Raw genomic sequence first — 20425 nt, 5'->3', positions numbered from 1 at the left:
AACATATTGATGCAGTTACAAAGAAGGCATGACAGTGGCTATATTTCATTAGGCATTTGAGGAGATTTTGTATGTGACAAAGACACTCGCAAGTTTTTACAGATGTACCATGGGGAGCATTCTAGCTGGCTACGTCACTTTCTGGTATGAGGTGGGGGCACCGCACAAGACTGAAATAAACTGCAAAATGTTGTAAACTCAGTCAGTTCCATCATGGGCACTAGCCTCTCCAACATCTTCAATGAGTGGAGCTGCAAAAAGGCGGCATCCTTTATTAAGGACCCCCTTCACCTAGGACATGCCCCCTTCTCATTGCTGCCATCAGGGAGGTGGTACAGGAACTTGAAGGCACATAGTCAACAATTCAGGAACAGTTTCTTCCCCTCTGCCATCAGGTTTCTGAATGGATATTAAATCCATGAACACTACCTGAGCCCTTTTTTTCTCTTTCTGCACTATTTATTTAATTTAAATATACTGTGTGTATATATGTGTGTGTGTGTGTGTGTGTGTATGTATATGTATAAAATTTGCTGTAATTCTCAGCTTCTACTATGTATTGCAATGCACTGCTGCCACATAACAACAAATTTCACGACATATGCCAGTGAAATTAAACCTGATTCTGATTCCGATTGTGATCCCCCACAATCTCTTCAGCGACCTCTTTCTGAACCCTAGTCCTTCGGGTCCACGTGACCTTGCAGCTTCCCAAGCTCCTTCTCCTCAGTAATAGCACTACACACACTATTGTCCCTACACTCTCGAAAGTCTGGCATACTGCTAGTGTCTTCCACAGTGAAGGTTGATGCAAAATACTTGTTAAGTTCATCCGCCATTTCTTTGTCCCCTATTACTACCTCTCCAGCAGTCCAATATCCACTTTCACCTCTCTTTTACTCTTCATATATCTGTAAAGAATTTTTGTATATTCTTTTATATGATTGACTAGCTTTCCTTCATATTTCATATTTTCTCTCCTTATGCTTTTTTGTTTCTTTCTGTTAGTTTTAAAAATTTTCCCAATCCCCTAATTCCTCATTAATTCTGACTGTATTTTATGTCCTCTCTCTTGCTTTCATGATGTCTTCAACCTCCCTTGCAGCCAGAGGATTCTTCATCCTTGGGATGACCTGATCCTACATCTTCTGAATTACTTCCAGAAACTCCAGCCATTGCTGCTCTACTGTCCTCCCTGTTCATATCCTCTTTCAATCTACTTTGGCCAGCTCCTCTCTCATGCTTCTGTCATGACTTCTACTCAACCGTAATACTAAAACACCCAGTTTTAGCTTCTCCCTCTCAAAATAAAAGGTGAAGACTTTTATATTATGATCGCTGCCTCCTAAGGTTTCCCTTACTTTAAGCTCCTTCATCAAATCAATCCGTCATCCAATACAGAATTGCCTCTCCCAGTGGCCACCCATTTTAATTCTACTCCCCATTCTCATTCCAATATGTCTGTCCATGGCCTCCTCCACTGTTGTGATGAGGCCATACTCAGGCTGGAGGGACAACACCTTATATTCCATCTGGATAGCCTCGACCTGATGGCATGAATGTTGATTTCTCAAACTTCCGGTATTGGACCCCCCCTTCACCATTCCCCATCTCCTTTTCCTTCTCTCACATTATCTCCTTGCCTGCCCACTGCCTCCCTCTGGTGCTCCTTCCCCCTTTTCTTTCTTCCATGGCCTTCTGAGCTCTCCTATCAGACTCCCCCTTTCCAGCCCTGTATCTCTTTCACCAATCAACATTCTAGCTCTTTACTTAAGCCCTCCCCCTCCCAGTTTCACCTATCACCTTGTGTTTCTCATTCCCCTCCCCCTATCTTTTTACTCTACTCCTCATCTTTTTTTCTCCAGTCCTGCTGAAGGGTCTCGGCCTGAATCTTTGATTGTACTCTTTTCCATAGCCTGCTGATTTCCATGCCTAGCCTACTGAGTTCCTCCAGCATCTGCAGATTTTCTTGTTTGCCTCTTCCCTAATGGGATCAACCACAAGCTGCTCTAAAAAGCTATCTTCAGAAGCAGAATCCGAAATAAGTTTATTATCATGGACATATGTTGTGAAATTTCTTGTTTAGTAGCAACAGAACAGTGTAATACATAAATAATTACTATAAATTATAGTGATAAATAAATAAATAGTGTTAAAAGAGAACAATAAATGAGATAGTGTTCATGGGTTCATGATCCATTCAGAAATCTGATGGAGGTGAAGAAGCTGTTCCTAAAACTTTGGGTATTTGCCTTCAGCCTACTGTACCTCCTCCCTGATGATAGTAATGAGAAGAAGGTATGTCCTAGATGGTGAGGTCCTTCATAGTGAATGCCTCCGTCTTGAGACATCACCTATTGAAGAAATCCTGAATGGTGGGGAAACTGGTGCCCATCATGGAGCTGACTGAGTTTACAACCCTCTGTGCCTCAGCTCCTCCATTGATACAACCAGTCAGAATGCTTTCCATGGTGCATCTGTAGAAATTTGCTAGTCCTTGGTGACATACCAAATCTCCTCAAACTCCTAATGAAATATAGCCGCTAGCATGCCTTCTTCATAGTTGCATCAATATGTTGGGCTCAGGATACATCTTCAGTGACGTTGACACCCAGGAACTTGAAGCTTTTAATTTTTTTTACTGTTGACCTTTCATTGAGGACTAGTATGTGTTCTCCTGACTTTCACTTCCTGAAGTCCACGATCGGTTCCTTGAACTTACTCCTGTTGATTGCAAGGATATTGTGGTGAGACAACCAGCCAGTCTATCTTCCTCCTGTATGCCTTCTTGTTACCATCTGAGATTCTACCAACAATAGTGGGTCATTGGTGAATTTATAGATAGCGTTTGAGCTGTTCCTAACCATGTTGTCATGATTGCAGAGACAGAAGAGCAGTGGGCTATGCACACATCTGTGAGATGTGCTTCTGTTGATTGTTAGTGATGAGGAGATATTATTTTTGATCTACACTTACTGTGGTCTCCCGATAAGGAAGTCAAGGATCGATTTGGAGAGGAAAGTACAGAGATCCAGGTTTTGAAGCTTGTTGATTAGTATTGAGGAGATTATGGTGTTCAATGCCGAGTTTTTAACAGCAGGCTTAAGTAGGTATTGCTGTTGTCCAGCTGGTTTAAGGCCAAGTGGAGAGACAGTGAGATTGCTTCTGCTGTAGACCTATTGTGGCAGTTGCAAATTGCAGTGGATCCAGGTTTTTCCTATGCAGGAGTTAAATCTAGCCATGACCAGCCTCTCAAAGCACTTCATCACGGTAGGCGTGAGTGCCTCTGGGTGTTAGTCACTGAGGCAGCTCACCCAACTGTTCTTGGGCACTGGTGTGATTGATGCCCTTTTAAAGCAGATGGAAATCTCCAACTGCAGCAGCGAAAGTTTGATGATGTCTTTAAACACTACAGACATTTGGTTGGCACAGATATTCAGTGCCCTTCCAGATACACCATACAAGGGTTACGATCGAGTAAGATGGTCTGACATTCTACAAATTCCTTCTCTTGGGATCCAGCACCACCCTGATATTCCCAATTATCCTACATACTGAAATCCCATTGATCATTCTGGCATTACCTTCTCACATGCCTTTTTTAACTCCCGTTGTAATTTGTACTGCACATCCTGCTTCCTGTTCAGTGGCATGCAAATAAGGGTCTTTTTCTGCTCGCATTTGTTCAAATCTACAAACAAGTAGTCTTCATCTTCTAATCCTATGTCACATCTTTCTAAAGATTCCATTTCATTATTTTGCTAACTTCCCCTCTGAACACCTGCCTGTGCTTTTGATATGATGTGTTTCCTGGGATGTTAAGCTCACAGGTATGATCTTTCAACCACGGCTCCGTGATGCCCACCTGCCAATTTCTAACCGCGCTACAAGATCATTTACCTTATTTCGTATACTGCATGCATTCAGATCTAACACTTTCAATCCTGTATTCAACCCTTCTTTTTAACTTTGTCTCCATGTTGACTGAAGTTAAATCCTTAGCACTTTCTAAACTTTTTTCTTAACTTTTATTCCAAAGTCTTCAATAAGCATCTCCTGCACTCTCCTTCCCTTTTACTTTATCCATACTTTTCCAAACTTTTGAACCCACTTCTCTACTAGTTAGTTCAAAGCCCTATCCACAGCTCTGTATGTGATTCGTCAGGAACTAGTCGTAGCAATGTTCAGGTGGAGCTCATCCCTTTGGTACACTTCTCTCGTTCATCAGTACTGGAGCCAATGTCACACAAATTCAAAAACACGTGATTCTGCAGACACTGGAAATCACCACAAAATGCTGGAGGAACACTGCAGGTCAGGTACCATCTATGGAGAACAATAAACTGTCATCATTTTAGGTTCAGACCCTTCAGCAGTACTACTGATGAAGTGTCTCAGTCTAAAATAATGGACTATTTATTCACCTCTAAAAATGCTGCCTGACCTACAGAGTTCCTCCAGAATTTTGAGTTTGTTTTCCATGAATTCAAACCCATTTCTCCCACACCAGTCTTTAGCCATATATTTAGCTCTCTGATTTTATTACCCCTATGTCAATTTGCATGTGGCTCAGGCAAAAAAAAACCCAGACATTATTACCATTTTGTTTCTGTGTTTTAATTTAGTTCCTAGCTGCTCAAATTTCCTCAACAGAACGTCTTTCCTTTTTCTTCATAAGTTAAATTGGTACCCATATGCAACATGACAATTGAAGTTTTCCCCTTCTAGTCCAAATTCCTCAGCAGGTCTTGAACCCAGGTATTAGGCAGACAACACAGCCTTTTGGACTCTTGATGCTTGTGACAGGGAACTGTGTTTACTCCCCTAATACACTAGTATATTGAGGTCTTCGGGCTTGTGCTGTGAGCCAGAGAGCATTGGGCTCTGAGATTTTTTCAAGCACTTGAATTGGTTAATTGTTCTTTAAAGCCATAAGACCATAAGCTACAGAAGCAGAACCAGGCCATTTGGCCCATCAAGTCTGTTCCACCATTTCATCATGGCTGATCCAATTTTTCTCTCAGCCCCAATTTCCTGTCTTCTACCCATATCCCTTCATGCCCTGACCAATCAAGAATCTATCAACCTCTGCTTTGAATACACAAAAAGGCTTGGCCTCCACAGCTGCCTAAGGCAGTGAATTCCACAGATTCCCAAAGGATGCCTCTCTATTCTGAAGCGGTGTCCTCTGGTCCTCGACTATCCCACCACAGGAAATAACAGTTATTTATCATTTGAAGTTCCTTGTGTTTTTCTCAAGTGACTCACTCTTTATAATCCAACCTCCTGGTGCTTTCTGTTTAAACTTGTTAAATTTATTTTGATAGGCTCGGGGATCCCACGTTACTTGTATTATTTAAGTGGACACCCAATTAGTGTGAATCGTGGGGTCCTGGCTTTGAGACTGCTACATTTCACGGTCTGACGCAGCTGAGTCACTGATGTTCTGTTGGAATTATTATGAATAAGCTCTCGGTGCTGCTATCTCTCCATTCGAGTCTGTCTTTCCTCCATACATGGGTTCCGACATTGACAGCGCACATTGTGACAACTGGAATGAGATATTTCAGTTACAAGATCAGACTGAGGGTTTTGACAGGGATTAGGTGAGGACTTTATTCCTTGAAGAAAAAGGTTGAGAAGAGATTTTGAAAATGTATACAAGATTGTGACAGTTTAAGTGGCAAATCCCATCAATGAGTAGTTCAAGGGCCAGGGAACTAGGATTTAAAATGAAGATCAAGGCACAGGAGGAATGCCAAAAAATTATCATAAGAGAAACATTTTTGATCTAGAACACAGTATGTAAGGATATAGCAAACAGCAGCTTTCAAAAGGATATTTGACAGGCATTTGGTCTGAAGTAATTTGCAGAAAGGATTTTTTAGGGAAAGAATGTACTCTTCCAGTTGCTGAACAAAGAACCAGAATAAGATCAATGTGCTGAATGACCTCTTCTGCAGCCTAATGATTCTATGATTCTTCAGTATATAGAGAATTCAAAGGTTCAAGGGGTCATTTATTATCAAAGTAGGTATGCAATATGCAACTCAGATTCTTCTTCCCCAGATAGTCATGAAACAAAGAAAACCATGAAGGTCAACTCAAAGAGAAACAGCAAACTGACTCCCCGCACAAAAAAATGAATGACAACATGATCATCAAACTCCCCCAAATGACCTCCCCCACACAAAACCCAACAAAAACATTGACCCCCAAATACCCTCTCCATGCACAAAAACACAAGTAGAACATCAACCTGCATACCTCCCTTTCCTGCACAAAAAATCTGAGAAGGAACAGAAAAAACACAGAATATAAAGATTGTAAGACTGAAAAATTCCACAGTCCATTGTCCAAATCCATACAGTGCCTAAAAGAAGTATTCACCCTGCCCCCCCTTGGAAGTTTATAGTTTTACAACACTGAATCACATTGGATTTAATTTGGCTTTTTTGATATTGATCAAAAAACTTTCTTGTGTCAAAATGAGAACAGATCTTTACAAAATGATCTAAATTAATTACAAATATAAAATACAAATTAACTGATTGCATAAGTAATCACTCCCTTCACATCAGTATTTAGTAGATGCTCTTTTGGCAGCAATGAGTCTATGTTGATAGACTCATTACAGCCTTGAGTCTGTGTGGATAGGTCTCTCTCAGCTTTGCACATCTGGACGCTGCAATTTTTCCCCATTCTTTTTCCATTCTTCTTTACAAAACTGCTGACCTCTGTCAGATTGCATTGGGATCATGAGTGAACAGTCCTCAGTCCTTTTCAAGTCCAGCCACAAGTTCTCAATCGGATTGAACTCTGGACTCTGACTTGGCCACTCCACGACATTAACTTTGTTGTTTTTAAGCCATTCCTATGTAGCTTTGGCTTTATGCTTGGGGTCATTGTCTTGCTGATGTACAAATCTTCACCCAAGTCACAGTTCTCTTACAGACTGCATCAGGTTTTCTTCCAGGATTTCCCTGTATATTGCTGCATTCATTTTACCCTCTATCTTCAAGCCTTCTGGGACCTGCTGCAGTGAAGCATCCCCACAGCATAATGCAGTCACCACCATACTTCCCTGCAGGGATGGTGTGTATTTGATGATGTGTGGTGTTTGGCTTATGCCAAACATAGCATTCAGTCTGATGGGCAAAAAGCTCAATTTTGGTTTCATCAGACCATAGAACCTTCTTCCAGCTGACTTCAAAGTCTCCCACATGCCTTTTAGCAAACTATAGCTGAGATCTGATATGAGTTTTTTTCAACAGTGACTTTCTCTCTGCCACTCTCCCATAAAGCTGAGACTGATGAAGCAACCGGGCAAAGTGTGTGCAGTCTCTCCCATCTCAGCCACTGAAGGTTGTAACTCCTCCAAAGTTGTCATAGCTCTCTTGTTGGCCTCCCTCACTAGACCCCTTCTTACATGGTAATTAAGTTTTTGAGGATGGCCTGCTCTGGGTAGATTTACAATTTGCTATATTCTTTCCATTTCTTGATGAATGACTTAACTGTACTCCAAGTAATATTCAGTGACTTCAAAATTTTCTTGTTCCCATCTCCTGACTTGTGCTTTTCAATAAGCTGTTCACAGGGTTGCTTTGGTGTTCTTTTGTGTTTATGCTGTAGTTCTTGCCAGGATACTAACTCACCAGCAGTTGGATCTTCCAGATACAGGTGTATTTTTACTACAATCAATTGAAACACCTTGACTACACATCATGATCTCTACTTAACTAATTTTGTGACTTCTAAAACCAATTGGCTACACCAGTGATGATTTGGTGTGTCATATTAAAGGGGGTGAATACTCATGCAATCAATTATTTTGTGTTTTATACTTCTAATTAATTTAGACCACTTTGTAGAGATCTGTTTTCACTTTGACATGAAGAGTCTTTTTCTGTTGATCAGTGTCAAAAAAGCTAAATTAAATACATTGTGATCCAGTGTTGCAAAACAACAAAACATGAAAACTTCTGGGGGAGATGGTGAATCCTATTTATGGACTCTGAAGAATCTCTGGATTTTTCTCAAAATCTGTCTCATTGAAGATGCTGTAGTTACCAGGATCCTGCCCGTTGAATGACAAATTTGCAAACAGATGAATGGAAGTTTGGCATAATTATTAAAATTAGCTTAACCTTAGAAAATACAGCTGGTTAACTTGACTTCAGGCAAGCTTGAATGGTGCATGTTATTATTTCTGAAGGAGTATTTGACCAAGATGAAACTGTAACCCTTGCTCTCAGATCCACCAATAAATGCATATGATGCTCTGAAATGAACAAATATGACCTTAAAATGTCAATTTCACTTGTGTCTGTTAGTTAATTTTAAACACAACTTTGTGGCAAAATACATGTAATCCAAAGTCAATCAGAAACAACAATGGATATGGATTGTCAGTTTATCCTTGGAAAGGAAACCTTTTTCAGAAGACTGAAGTGACTACCTTGTTAACAATAGATTGGATATGACTGAACAATAATTTCACAGGCAAAGATGATTTTTTTTTCACAACTTTGTTTCCTTGAGCATCTCAGTGAATAAGCTGAGGATTAACTGGAGGTATCATTGTGTAATAACACATGCTCAGAATAAAATAATGGAAGACAATGAGTTCAGAGTCACAGAGTCATAAAAAAGTACAGTGCGGAAACTGGCCCTTCAGCCCATCTAGTCCGTGCCAAACCATTTAAACTACCTACTCCCATTGACCTGCACATGCACTATAGATCTCCATACCCCTGCCATCCATGTACCTATCCAAACTTCTTTTAAATGTTGAAATCAAGCTCACACACACCACTTTTGCTGGCAGCTCACTCCACACTCTCACAGCCTTCTGAGTGAAGAAGTTTCCCTTTATGTGTCCCTTAAACTTTTCTCCTTTCACACTTAATCCATGACCTCTAGTTGTAGTCCTACCTTACCTCAGTGGGAAAAGCCTACTTTCATTTAGCCTATCTATGCCATAAAATCATAAGATATGGGACCAGATTAGGCCATTTGGCCTATCGAGTCTGTTCTGCCATTTCATCATGGCTATTCCAATTTTCCTCTCAGCCCCAGTCTCCTGCCTTCTCCCCGTATCCCTTCATGCCCTAAACAAGGAAGAATCTAACAACTTCTGCTTTATATATACATAAAGACTTGGCCTCCACAGCTGCCTGTGGCAAATAATTCCACATATTCACCACTCTGTGGCTAAAGAAATTCCTCCTCATCTCTTTTCAAGAAGGATGCCCTTCTATTCAGAGGCTGTGTCCTCTGGTCTTAAAGTCTCCCACCATAGGAAGCATTCTCTTCACATCCACTCTATCAAGGCTTTTCACCATTCACTGTGTTTCAATTAGGTCACCCCTCATTCTTCTGAATTCTGCTGAATACAGGCCCAGAGCCACTAAATGTTCTTCATAAGACAAGCCATTCAATCCTGGAATCATTTTCTTGAACCTCCTTTGAACCTTCTCCATTTTCAGCACAATGTTTCTAAGATAAAGGGCCCAAAACTGCTCAAAATACTCACCAGTGCTTTATAAAGTCTCAACATTACATACTTGCTTTTACTGTATAATCTAGCCCTCTTGAAATGAATGCTACCATTGAATTTGTCTTCCTCACCACAGACTCAACCTGCAAATTAGCCTTTAGAGAATCCCGTACAAAGGACCCCCCCCCAAGTCCTCTTGAACCTTAGTTCTCTTTTGTATTTTTTCTCCATCTAGAAAATAGTCAACCCTCTCATTTCTTCCACTAAAGTGCATGATCATACACTTCTGGACACTATATTTCATCTGCCACTTCTTTGCCTGTTCTCCTAATCTGTACAAGCCCTTCTGCAGCCTCTCTACTTCCTCAAAACTACCTGCCCCTCCACCTATCTTCATATCATCTTCAAACTTTGCAACAAAGTCATCAAATCCATCATCCAAATCATTGACATATAACATTAAAAAGTATCAGTCCCAACCAACACAGACCACTGTGGAACACCACTAGTGACCACAGTCAACCAGTAAAGGCTCCCTTTATTCCTACTCTTTGCCTCGTGCCAATCAGACGGTGCTTTATCCATGTGAGAATTCTTTCCAGAAGTTCCAGCCATTACTTTTCTGCTGTTGTCTCTGCCAGTATTCTTTTTCAATCAATTCTGTCCAACTCCTCTCTCATGCCTCTGTAATTCCCTCAACTCCACTGTAACACTGATACGTTTGACTTTAGTTTCTCCTCCTGAAATTTCAGGGTGAGTTCGATCATATGATGAGCAACATCTCTTAAGTGTCCTTTTACCTTAAACTCTCTAATCAATTCTGTTTTATTACACAACACCCAATCCAGAATAGCTGTTTCCCTAGTGGGCTCAACCACGAGCTGCTCTAAAAAGTCATCTCATAGGCATTCTAGCAACTTCCCCACTTGAAATCCAGCACAAACCTGATTTTCCCAGTCTACCTGCATATTGAAATCACCCACGACTATTGTAACATTGCTGTTTTGGCATTCATTTTCTATCACTTGTTGTAATTTGTAAACCTCATCTTCACTACTGCTTGGAGGTCCGGATATTATTCCCATCAGGATCTTTTTACCCTTGTGGTTCCTTAGTTCTATCCACAATGATCCAATACCTACCGACCCCATGTCATCTCTTTCTAATGATTTGATTTCATTTGTACGAACAGAGCAACACCACCCCCTCTGCCTTCCTGCTGTCCTTTCAATACAATGTGTATCCTTGGATATCTCAGCTATAGTCTTCTTTCAGCCATGATTCAGTGATGTCTACAAAATTATACATGCCCATCTGCAACAGTGCTGCACACTGCTGACGCATGGCTGTGTCGCAGGATCCAGCTCAAACTGTATCGTCAGGTTTGTGGATGATACAACAGTGGTTCACCTCATCAAGAGCAATGTTGAGGTGGATTATAGAGAGGAAGTAGAGTGGCTAGTGGATTTGGGTAAGAAGAACATCCTCAGCCTGAACGTGGGGAAGACAAAGGAAATCGTTGTGGACTTCAGGAAGGTGCAGAGAAACCGACTCCCTCTGCAAATACATGACTCCTCTGTAGAGAGAGTTACATGCACCAAGTTTCTGGGCGTTCAGATCACGGAAGACCTCACTTGGTCCCTTAATATCCCCTCTTTACACAAGAAAGTACAGCAGCGCCTCCACTTCCTAAGAAGATTTAGGCAAGCAAGGCTCCCTCCCCTCATCTTAACTGTGTTTTACAGGAGCTCCATTAGGAGCGTCCTGACAAGCTGCTTCACCAATTGGGAGCAGTCAAGTATTGGACCAGAAGTCCCTACAAGGGTCTGTGACAACAGCTGAGAGGATCATAGGTGTCTCCCTAACATCCATCAGGGACATTTATCAGGAGCGCAGAATAACAGGTCCCTTAGTATTATTAAGGATCCCACCCATCCATCCAGCATCCTCTTTGACTTTCTACTATCTGCCAGGAAATGATAATGCATAAAATCAAGAACGGTCAGGATGAGAAACACTCTTTTCCCCAGGTCATTAGGGTTCTGAACTCCCAGCCGCATTGAATGTGAAGTGTCACTGGTTAATCTGTTCCATACCTTGCAATATTTAATATTAATGCACTTTAGTTTGATATTTATGTGTGATTCATCTGTAGATTTTATCCTTCGTAAGGAGCATTTGGCAGCTTTGGGCCTGTACTCACTGGAATTTAGAAGAACGCAGGGGGATCTCATTGAAACCTACTGAATGTTGAAAGGACCAGATAAGGTGGATGTGGAGAGGATGTTTCTTATTGTTGGGATATCCAGAAATATAGGGCACAGCTTCAAAATTGTGGGGCGATCTTTTAGAACAGAGATAAGGAGGAACTTTTTTAACCAGAGAGTGTGAATCTGTGGAATGCTCTGCCACAGACAGCTGTGGAGGGCAAGTCCATGGGTATATTTAAAGCGGAAGTTCATAGTTTCCTGATTGGTCAAGGCATCAAAAGATATGGTGAGAAGGCAGGTGAATAGGGTTGAGTTGAATCTGGGATCAGCTAAGATAGGATGGTGGAGCAGACTCGATGAGATGAATGGCCTAATTCTGCTCCTGTGTCTTATGGTCTTAAAGTTATCATGTGTTATGTGTGTTATATGCTTTACACCTGGGTTCAAAGAAACGTTATCTCAGTTCTATGTACATTATATAGTTAGATACATTATATACATAAATGTAGTTAAATGCCAATAAACTTCACTCTACACTTGAACTTGAACAGTGTACAAGTTCATTTACCTTATCCCGTATGCTGTGTGCTTTCAAATACAACACCTTCAGTCCTGTATTCACCCTTTATGAGTTTGCCGCCCTTTTACATTGGAACTCATCCTGGTGACTGCAATTTTGCCTTATCAACAACCTCTCTTCACTATACATTGTCTCTGTAAACCAATTAGCTCATAGTCATTCTGCCTTTCCCTTGATACTTCTTGCATTGAAATATACACAGTTCAGGACACTAGTCACACCATGTTCAACCTTTTGGTTCCTAACTTAGTCAGAGGTCTTCGCAACATCTGCCTCCGCAGCCTCTCCATGAGATGTTTGGCACTCTGGTTCCCATCCCCCTGCTAGTCTAGTTTAAACCCCATCTGTCAACATTAACAAACCTTCCTATTAGGATATTAGTCCCCTTCCAGTTCAGGTGCAAACTATCCCTTCAGTACAGGTCTTACTTTCCCTGGAAGAGAGCCCAATGACCAAAAAATCTTATGCCCTCCCTCCTACACCAACTCCTTAGCCATGTATTAAATTGTATAATCTTCCTTGTTCTCGCCTCACTAGCATGTGGCATGGATAGCAAACCTGGAGGTCTTGCCCTTTAACTTAGCACCTACCTTCCTGAACTCTGGATACAGAACCTCAACACTCATCCTACCCATATCATTGGTACCTGCGTGGACCATGATTTCTGGCTGTTCACCCTCCCTGAGGACTCTATCTGAAATGTCTTGGGCCCTGGCACCCGGGAGGCAGCATACAGTATACACTGTTCAACAGTTAACTCTGCATCACTTAACAACCATTCCTTCATGCTGGGCTCTCAGATTCTACAAACAATGCAAATGGCTTTAGGCAAATACTGTTAACAATCCTAGCATCATTAGGAAAGTATCAAAGGATTCTCCTTGCTCCTAATTGCAAGAAAAAAAACCTGTAACATTCAACATTTCATTTCTAGGTTGATTGCGGCGTGCTTGTAATGCATCCAATGCATTCCCTAGGGCCTCATTTGAGGGCTTTATGTAAGCCCTTGTGGCTAATGAGATATAATGGCGTATTTATATTTGTCTGTTCTGTTTTGCCTTGAGGAGTTAGTGTAAATGTCCCACTCTCTCTCTCTCTCTCTCTTTCTCTCTCTCTCTCTCTCTCTCTCTCTCTCTCTCTCTAACTTTGGGCTGGTTTGATTGGCTGAAAATCCAGTAACACAGCTATTCCGCACAGTTTACTGTTTCTCATTGCACTATCTGAATTTTCAGGCAAGGGATTTATATTTCACCATTTACCATGAACACTACTTCATTATTACTTGGTTTGCACAGTTTTTATTTAGTAATTTATAGTAATTTTACATATGACTTTGCACTTTAGGGTTGCCGCAAAACGACATATTTCACATCATAATAGACAGTGGTAATAAACCAGATTCTGACCTTTACCTTGCTGAGGTCAGGCAACAATGCTCAGACACATCCTCTTTCTTATCCCTTGAACAGGACCCCACTAAGGAACACCAGGCCACTGTTTCCCATACCATCGCCAACCTATCAACTCTGGGGATTTCCCATCCACCACCACCAACCTCATAGTTCCCTTACCCTGCACCTCCTGTTTCTACCTCCTAAACAAGATCCATAAACCTGTCTGTCCAGGTAGACTTATTGTTGCTGTTTGTCCCTGCCTCACCAAAATTATACCTGCATACCTTGACTCAGCTTCACCCCCCCCGGTTCAGACCCTTCCTACCTACATCCCTGACAGTTCACACACTCTTGATCTTTTCAGTAACTTTAAGTTCCCTGGCCCTAATTGTCTTATTTTCACTGTTGTTGTCCAGTTCCTAGGCACCTCCATCCCCCATTAGGAAGGCCTTAAAACTCTCCTCTTCTTTTTGGACAACTGACTCAACCAGTTCCCCTCCGCCACTACTCTCCTCTGTCTGGAGGAACTGGTCCTCACCATTAATAATATATCCTTCAACTCCTCCCACTTCCTCCAAACCAAAGACATAGTCGTGGGCACTCGCATGGGTCCCAGCTATGCCTACCTTTTTGCTGGCTTTGTGGAACAGTTTTTGTTCCAAGCCTACACTGGTATCACTCTCCAACTGTTCCTGCACTACATCAATGACTGCATTGTTGCTGCTCCTGGACCCATGCTGAGCTTATCAACCTCATCAACTTTGCCTCCAACTTCCACCCAGCCCTCAAACTTGCTTGGTCCATTTCTGACTCATCCCTTCCCCTTCTCAATCTCTCTGTCCCCATTTCTGGATCAGTATATCTACTGTTATCTTTTATAAACCCACTGATTTTCACAGCGGCCTGGACTATACCTCTTCTCACCCTGTCATCTGTAAAAACGTCATCCCCCTCTCTCAGTTCCTCCACCTTCACAGAATCTGCTTTCAGGATGAGGCTTTTCATTCCAGAACAACTGAGAAGTCCTCCTTCTTCAAAGAAAGGGGTTTCCCTTTGTCCACTATCAACACCTTATATTCTGTCTGGGTAGCCTCCAACTGTTCGCATCAACATTGATTTCTCAAACTTCTGGTAATTGTCCCTTCCTTCATAATTCCCTATTTCTGTTTCCCCCTTACTTTATCTCCTTACCTGCCCAGCACCTCCCTCTGGGCTCCTTCTCCTTCCTTTATTCCAAGGTCCTCTATCCTCTCCTATCAGATTCCCCTTTTTCCAGCCCTTCATCACTGCCTGGTATGGGAACTGTACCTCCCTTAATCACAGGACTCTGCAGAGAGTTGTGTGGACAGCCCAGGGCATCTGTAGATGTGAACTTCCCACGATTCAGGACGTTTACAAAGACAGGTGTGCAAAAAGGACCCGAAGGATCATTGGAGACCTGAGTCACCCTAATCACAGTCTATTCCAGATGCTACCATCCGGGAAACGGTACTGCAGCATAAAAGCGAGGTCCAACAGGCTCCGGGACAGCTTCTTCCACCAGGCCATTAGACTGATTAAGTCACACTGATTTGAGTGTATTTCTATTTTACATTGACTGTAGATGGAGACATAATGTAAAGATTTTTACTCCTCATGTATGTGAAGGGTGTAAGAAATAAAGTAAATTCAATTCAATTCACCAATCAGCTTCCCAGCTTTTTACTCCACCTCCTCCCTTTCTCCAAGTTTCACCCATCACCTACCATCTTGTTCTTCTTCCTCCACTCCCCTCACCTTCTTACTCTGGCTTCTCCTCTTTCTTTCCAGTCCTGAGGAAGGGTCTTGGCCTGAAGTGTTGACTGTTTACTCTGTTCTATAGATGCTGCCTGGCCTGCTGAGTTCCTCCAGCATTTTGTGTGTGTTGCTATGTATATCAATCATCTGCAGATTTTCTCATGTTTGTGAATCTGGATTCTGATTCTGATTTTCAGGAATTTGCTTTTCTGACAACGTATCATCAGTATTTCTCTGGAGACATAAAAGGCTGCAGATGGTGGAACCTGGATCAAAACAAACAAACTGCAGGAAGAACTCAACAGGTTGAGCTGAGGGTGGAAGGGATTGCTGATATTTTGGGCTACCCTGAAATGGAGTTCTTCTAGCAGTTTGTTTATTTCTGCTTCAGTATTTGTCTCTATGATACTTGACTCTAATCAAGAAATTAAATGAAAAGGTGATTTATTAAATAAAGAACTTATAAAGCAATATGCATTGATTTTCTGCAAAAAGACAAGTTGGCAGCTACTTCACAAAGAAACATTGTTGAAAGGTTTACAGGTGTTCGAATGCTATAAATTCCTATAAAGTTAAAGCAAGCAGAATGAGAGATAGCAGGACTTTGCTTCCAGATGAGCTCAAAGACTTCTACGCTGGCTTTGACCATCAGAACATGGAGGTACCATCGCGAATTCCCAAATCTCCCAATAATCCTTCGGTCTCAGTATCTGAAGCTGACGTGCGGGCTAACTTCAAGAGGGTGAATCCAAGGAAAGCATCTGGACCAGATGGGGTACCTGGCCACATACTAAATACCTGTGCTGATCAACTGGCTGGTGTGCTCACTGAGATCTTTAACCTCTCGCTTTGTCAGTGTGTGGTACCCACCTCCTTTAGGCTGGCTTCAATCACACCTGTGCCCAAGAAAAGCGTGATGACCTGTCTCAATGACTATCACCCAGTTGCACCTACATCCACAGTGCTAAAGTGTTTTGAGAGGCTGGTGATGAAACATACCAGTTCTTACCTGAGAAGTGACTTAGATCCACTCCAATTCGCCTATTACGGCAACAGGTCCACAGCAGATGCCACCTCGTTGGCTTTTCACCCAATCCTGGAACATCTGGATAGCAAAGCTGCATACATCAGGAAGCTCAGCATTTAACCATTCTTGCCATCATCCCCTCAAAACTAATTAATAAGCTCCAAGACCTTGGCTTCGGTAACTTATTATGCAATTGGATCCTGGATTTCCTCACTTGTAGACCCCAGTCAGTTCAGCTTGATCACAACATTTCTTTCATGATTTCTATCAGCACAGGTGCACCACAGGGCTTTGTGCTTAGACCCATGCTCTACTCGCTTTACACCTATGACGGTGACAAAGCACAGCTCTAATATCATATTCAAGTTTGCTGTTGTGGGCCGAATCAAAGGAGGTGATAAATCAGCATACAGGAAGGAGGTTGAAAATTTGTCTGAGTGGTGTGATAGGAACAACCTCTCACTCAATGTCAATAAGACGAAGGAACTGATTGTAGACATCAGGAGAGGGAAACCGGAGTCCCTGAGCTTGGAGGATTAGAGGTGGAGAGGGTTAGCAATTTTAAATTCCTGGGTGTTCTTATTTCAGAGGACCTGTTCTGGACCCAGCATGTAAGTGTATTTGTGAAGAAAACATGATAGTGCTTCTACTTTCTTAAGAGTCTGCAGAGGTTCAGCATGACATCTAAAACTTTGACGGACTTCTACAGATGTGTAGTGGAGAGTGCATCAGGGGCTGGTATGCAAACACCAATGCATTTGAGTGGAGAATCCTACAAATGATAGTGGATTTGGCCCACTACATCACGGGTAAAGCCCTCCCAACCACTGAGCACATCTACATGAAACACTCTCACAGGAAAGCAGCAACTGTCATCAGAGATCCTGCCTTCCCAGGCAATGTTCTTTTCTCACTGCTGCCATCATGTACTCTGATGATAAAATTTACTTTGATTTTGACCTGTAAAAGGCCATGCCCTCAATATTATGAGATAAGTTGCACACAGCATATCATGAACTCCAGTGTCCAAACTTCTTTAATGGGAGAAACATGCTTCCACTATTCTTGAAATTAGAAAATTTCATGTTTCTCTTGCAAGTACCATAAAAGTTGTTCAGTGTTCAGGGCAATTATGGGCATATCCTCCCTTCATTTCAATGGATCCCAGTCCTTTGGACTAATGATCTCTGTTCTTGCTTCTCAGAATGAGAGGAGCAAAGTCCACCCATTTTACCCAATCTGACATACAATTCACAATTCAGGATTGTTTAATATCATTTCCAGTACACAAGATGTAAAGGAGACAAAATAATTGTTAATTCAGATGTGATGCAACATGTAAAAACACATGAAGATAAAGAATACAATAATAAAAACATGCAATAAAGATAAATTCATAAGATAGCTGATCCAGTACATATAGGTTGATTATACAGTATGTACAGAAAGAGATGTTAGGTACAAGAGTGTCTGTACATAAGGTATATCTGACAGGAAATGATAAAGAGTGGTGCTAGGGGGTGTGGTGGAGTGGGTTGTGTGAATGGAGGTGTTGATAAACCTTACTTCTTGGGGAAAGTTACTGTTTTTGAGTCTGATAGGCCGGGCGTGGTTTCTCTGTAGCCTCCTCCCTGATCAGAGTGGGAAAGCCGCCCATGAGCAGAGTGGGTGGGATTCATCACGATATTGCTGGCCTGTTCCCAGAATATTTCTGTATATATGTCCTTGATGGCAGGTAGGCTGGTGGTCATGATGCACTGGTAGTGTTTGACCACCTGTTGTAAAGCTTTCCTGTCCACCACAGTGCAGTTTCCATACCATGCATTGACACAGCACGTTAGGATGCTCTCTACTGTGTACCTGTAGATAGTGACGAATATTGGTGTGCACAGTCCAGCTCTCTGCAGCCTCCTCAAAAAATAGAGGCATTGATGTCCTTTCCTGATTGTGTGTAATATGTTCTGAGATCATGAGAGGTCAAGCGAGAAGTGCACTGCCAGGAGTTTGAAACTGCTCGCAGTTACCACTGCTGTGAAGCTGATGGAAAGAGGAATGAGAATGATACAAGTTCTCCTGAAATTGATAACCATCTCCGTTGTCTTGTTGACATTGAGGAAGAAGTTATTTGCCTGGCACCAGGCCTTGAGCTCTTCCACCTCCTCTCTGCAGGCTGTATCGTTGTTATTGGTGATGAGCCCCACCACCACTGCGTTATCAGCGAACTTTTCAATGTGATTGCTCAGGAGTTTGGCCATGCAGTGGTGTGTGTGCAGAGTATATAGCTGTGGACTCAGTACAAAGCCCTGGAGGACAACTGTGCTGAGCATTATAGGGATATGAGTTGTGCATCCTGACCGTCTGAGGTCTGCTGGTTAGGAAGACCAACACCCTGTTGTGCAGTGGTTTATTTAGACCGAGGGGTAGGAGTTTGCTCTCCAAGGTCTGTGGGACAATGGTGTTGAATGGCGAATTGAAATCCGGTAAGAGTATTCTAACATAAGTGTCCTTGTTCTCTAGCTGTATCAGGGCCAGGTGCATGACAAATGTTATGGCATCTGTCATAGAGCAGTCTGTCAGTAAGCATATTGGTGAGTGTCCCGTGTGGCAGGAACGGACATCTATCTTTACCTTCCAAACTCAAAATCAGTAGAAAAATCAGTAACAAAAAAACTGGGATATTAAATAAAGCTTTAGCACTATAGGGCCCACTTTTCATCACATAAAGACAACTGCAACACACATTACTGCTGCCAAAGAGTAGGCCGAGGAAACAAGAAAGACGGGTAGAACACTACACTCACCCTACAGGACATTAGCTTAAAATAAGAGCAGTTGGGTCCAGATCAGATCTACTGTGCTTTAGGAGACCAACACATCTTGTGGGCTACCGTTCACAGAACTCGATGAGTAAGGGCAACTGTTGCCTGGTCACCAAGTCAAATCAAGTCAAGTCGCTTTTTATTGTCGTTTCGACCATAAACTGCTGGAACAGTACACAGTAAAAATGAAACAACATTCCTCCAGGACCATGGTGCTACATGAAACAACACAAAACTACACGAGACCAAGTGAGACAACACGAGGCTACACTAGACTATGTAAGACATGAGGACATCCTTAAAAATGAGTAACGTCAAAAGAAATTTCATGATTTGTCCTGATACCTCGAAGTAAATTTCATTGATACATGAAAGCTCTCCGTAACCAACCGCCACCTTCAACTCATCACCGACCATTTACACCTGACACTTGTTCCTCCCCAGTTAAGTATTCGGAATCAGGTTTATTATCATTGACATATGTTGTGAAATTTGTTGTTTTGCACAGCAGTACAGTGCAACATGTACATAAAATACCAAAATTACAATAAGAAATATACAGATATAAAATACAAGTAGTGAAAAAGAGATCAAAAATAATGAGGTAGTTTTCATGAGTTCATGTACCATTAATAAATCTGATGGCAGAGGGGAAAGAGTTGTTCCTAAATTGCTGACTGTGTGTCTTCAGGTGTCAGGAAATGTAGGGGAGGCTTGACCCAAAGGCAGACCAGTGGAGTTGATTCAGCAATGATAACCTCAGTCATAGACTGCAAAAATAACAAGTGACGAGAGGCTACAAAATAAGAGAACAGGTACTAAACACCACAGGCAACAAGGTAACTGAAGACTAACAGCAAATGGCTGGGGCTGGCTGGTTCAAGGGGTGAACAAGGACTGTGTATGAGATCCTGGTTTAAGTAGGCTGCAAGGGATGAGTTGGAAACAAATGGCAAGTGACGCTTGTTAGCTGGAGGAGACTTGGAGGTGCCGACGCGTGCAGGCTGGACACTCAGGCTCCAGTATCTTCTCCATTCTTCCTGATGGTAGTAATGAGAATAGGGCAGGTTCTAAGTGATGGGTGTCCATAATGATGGATGCTGCCTTTTTGAGGCATCGC

General features: G+C 42.1%; 1 pseudogene; it reads left to right on the top strand.

The window, feature by feature from the left end:
* LOC134348595 (uncharacterized) overlaps window positions 1-15827 on the top strand; it is a 69375-nt pseudogene extending 53548 nt beyond the window's left edge.
* The last annotated feature ends 4598 nt before the right edge of the window (window positions 15828-20425 follow it).

Source organism: Mobula hypostoma, chromosome 1 (genome assembly GCF_963921235.1).
Source record: "Mobula hypostoma chromosome 1, sMobHyp1.1, whole genome shotgun sequence".
In the NCBI taxonomy this organism is placed as follows: Eukaryota; Metazoa; Chordata; class Chondrichthyes; order Myliobatiformes; family Myliobatidae; genus Mobula; species Mobula hypostoma.
This window is presented reverse-complemented; position numbering and strand designations above follow the sequence as displayed.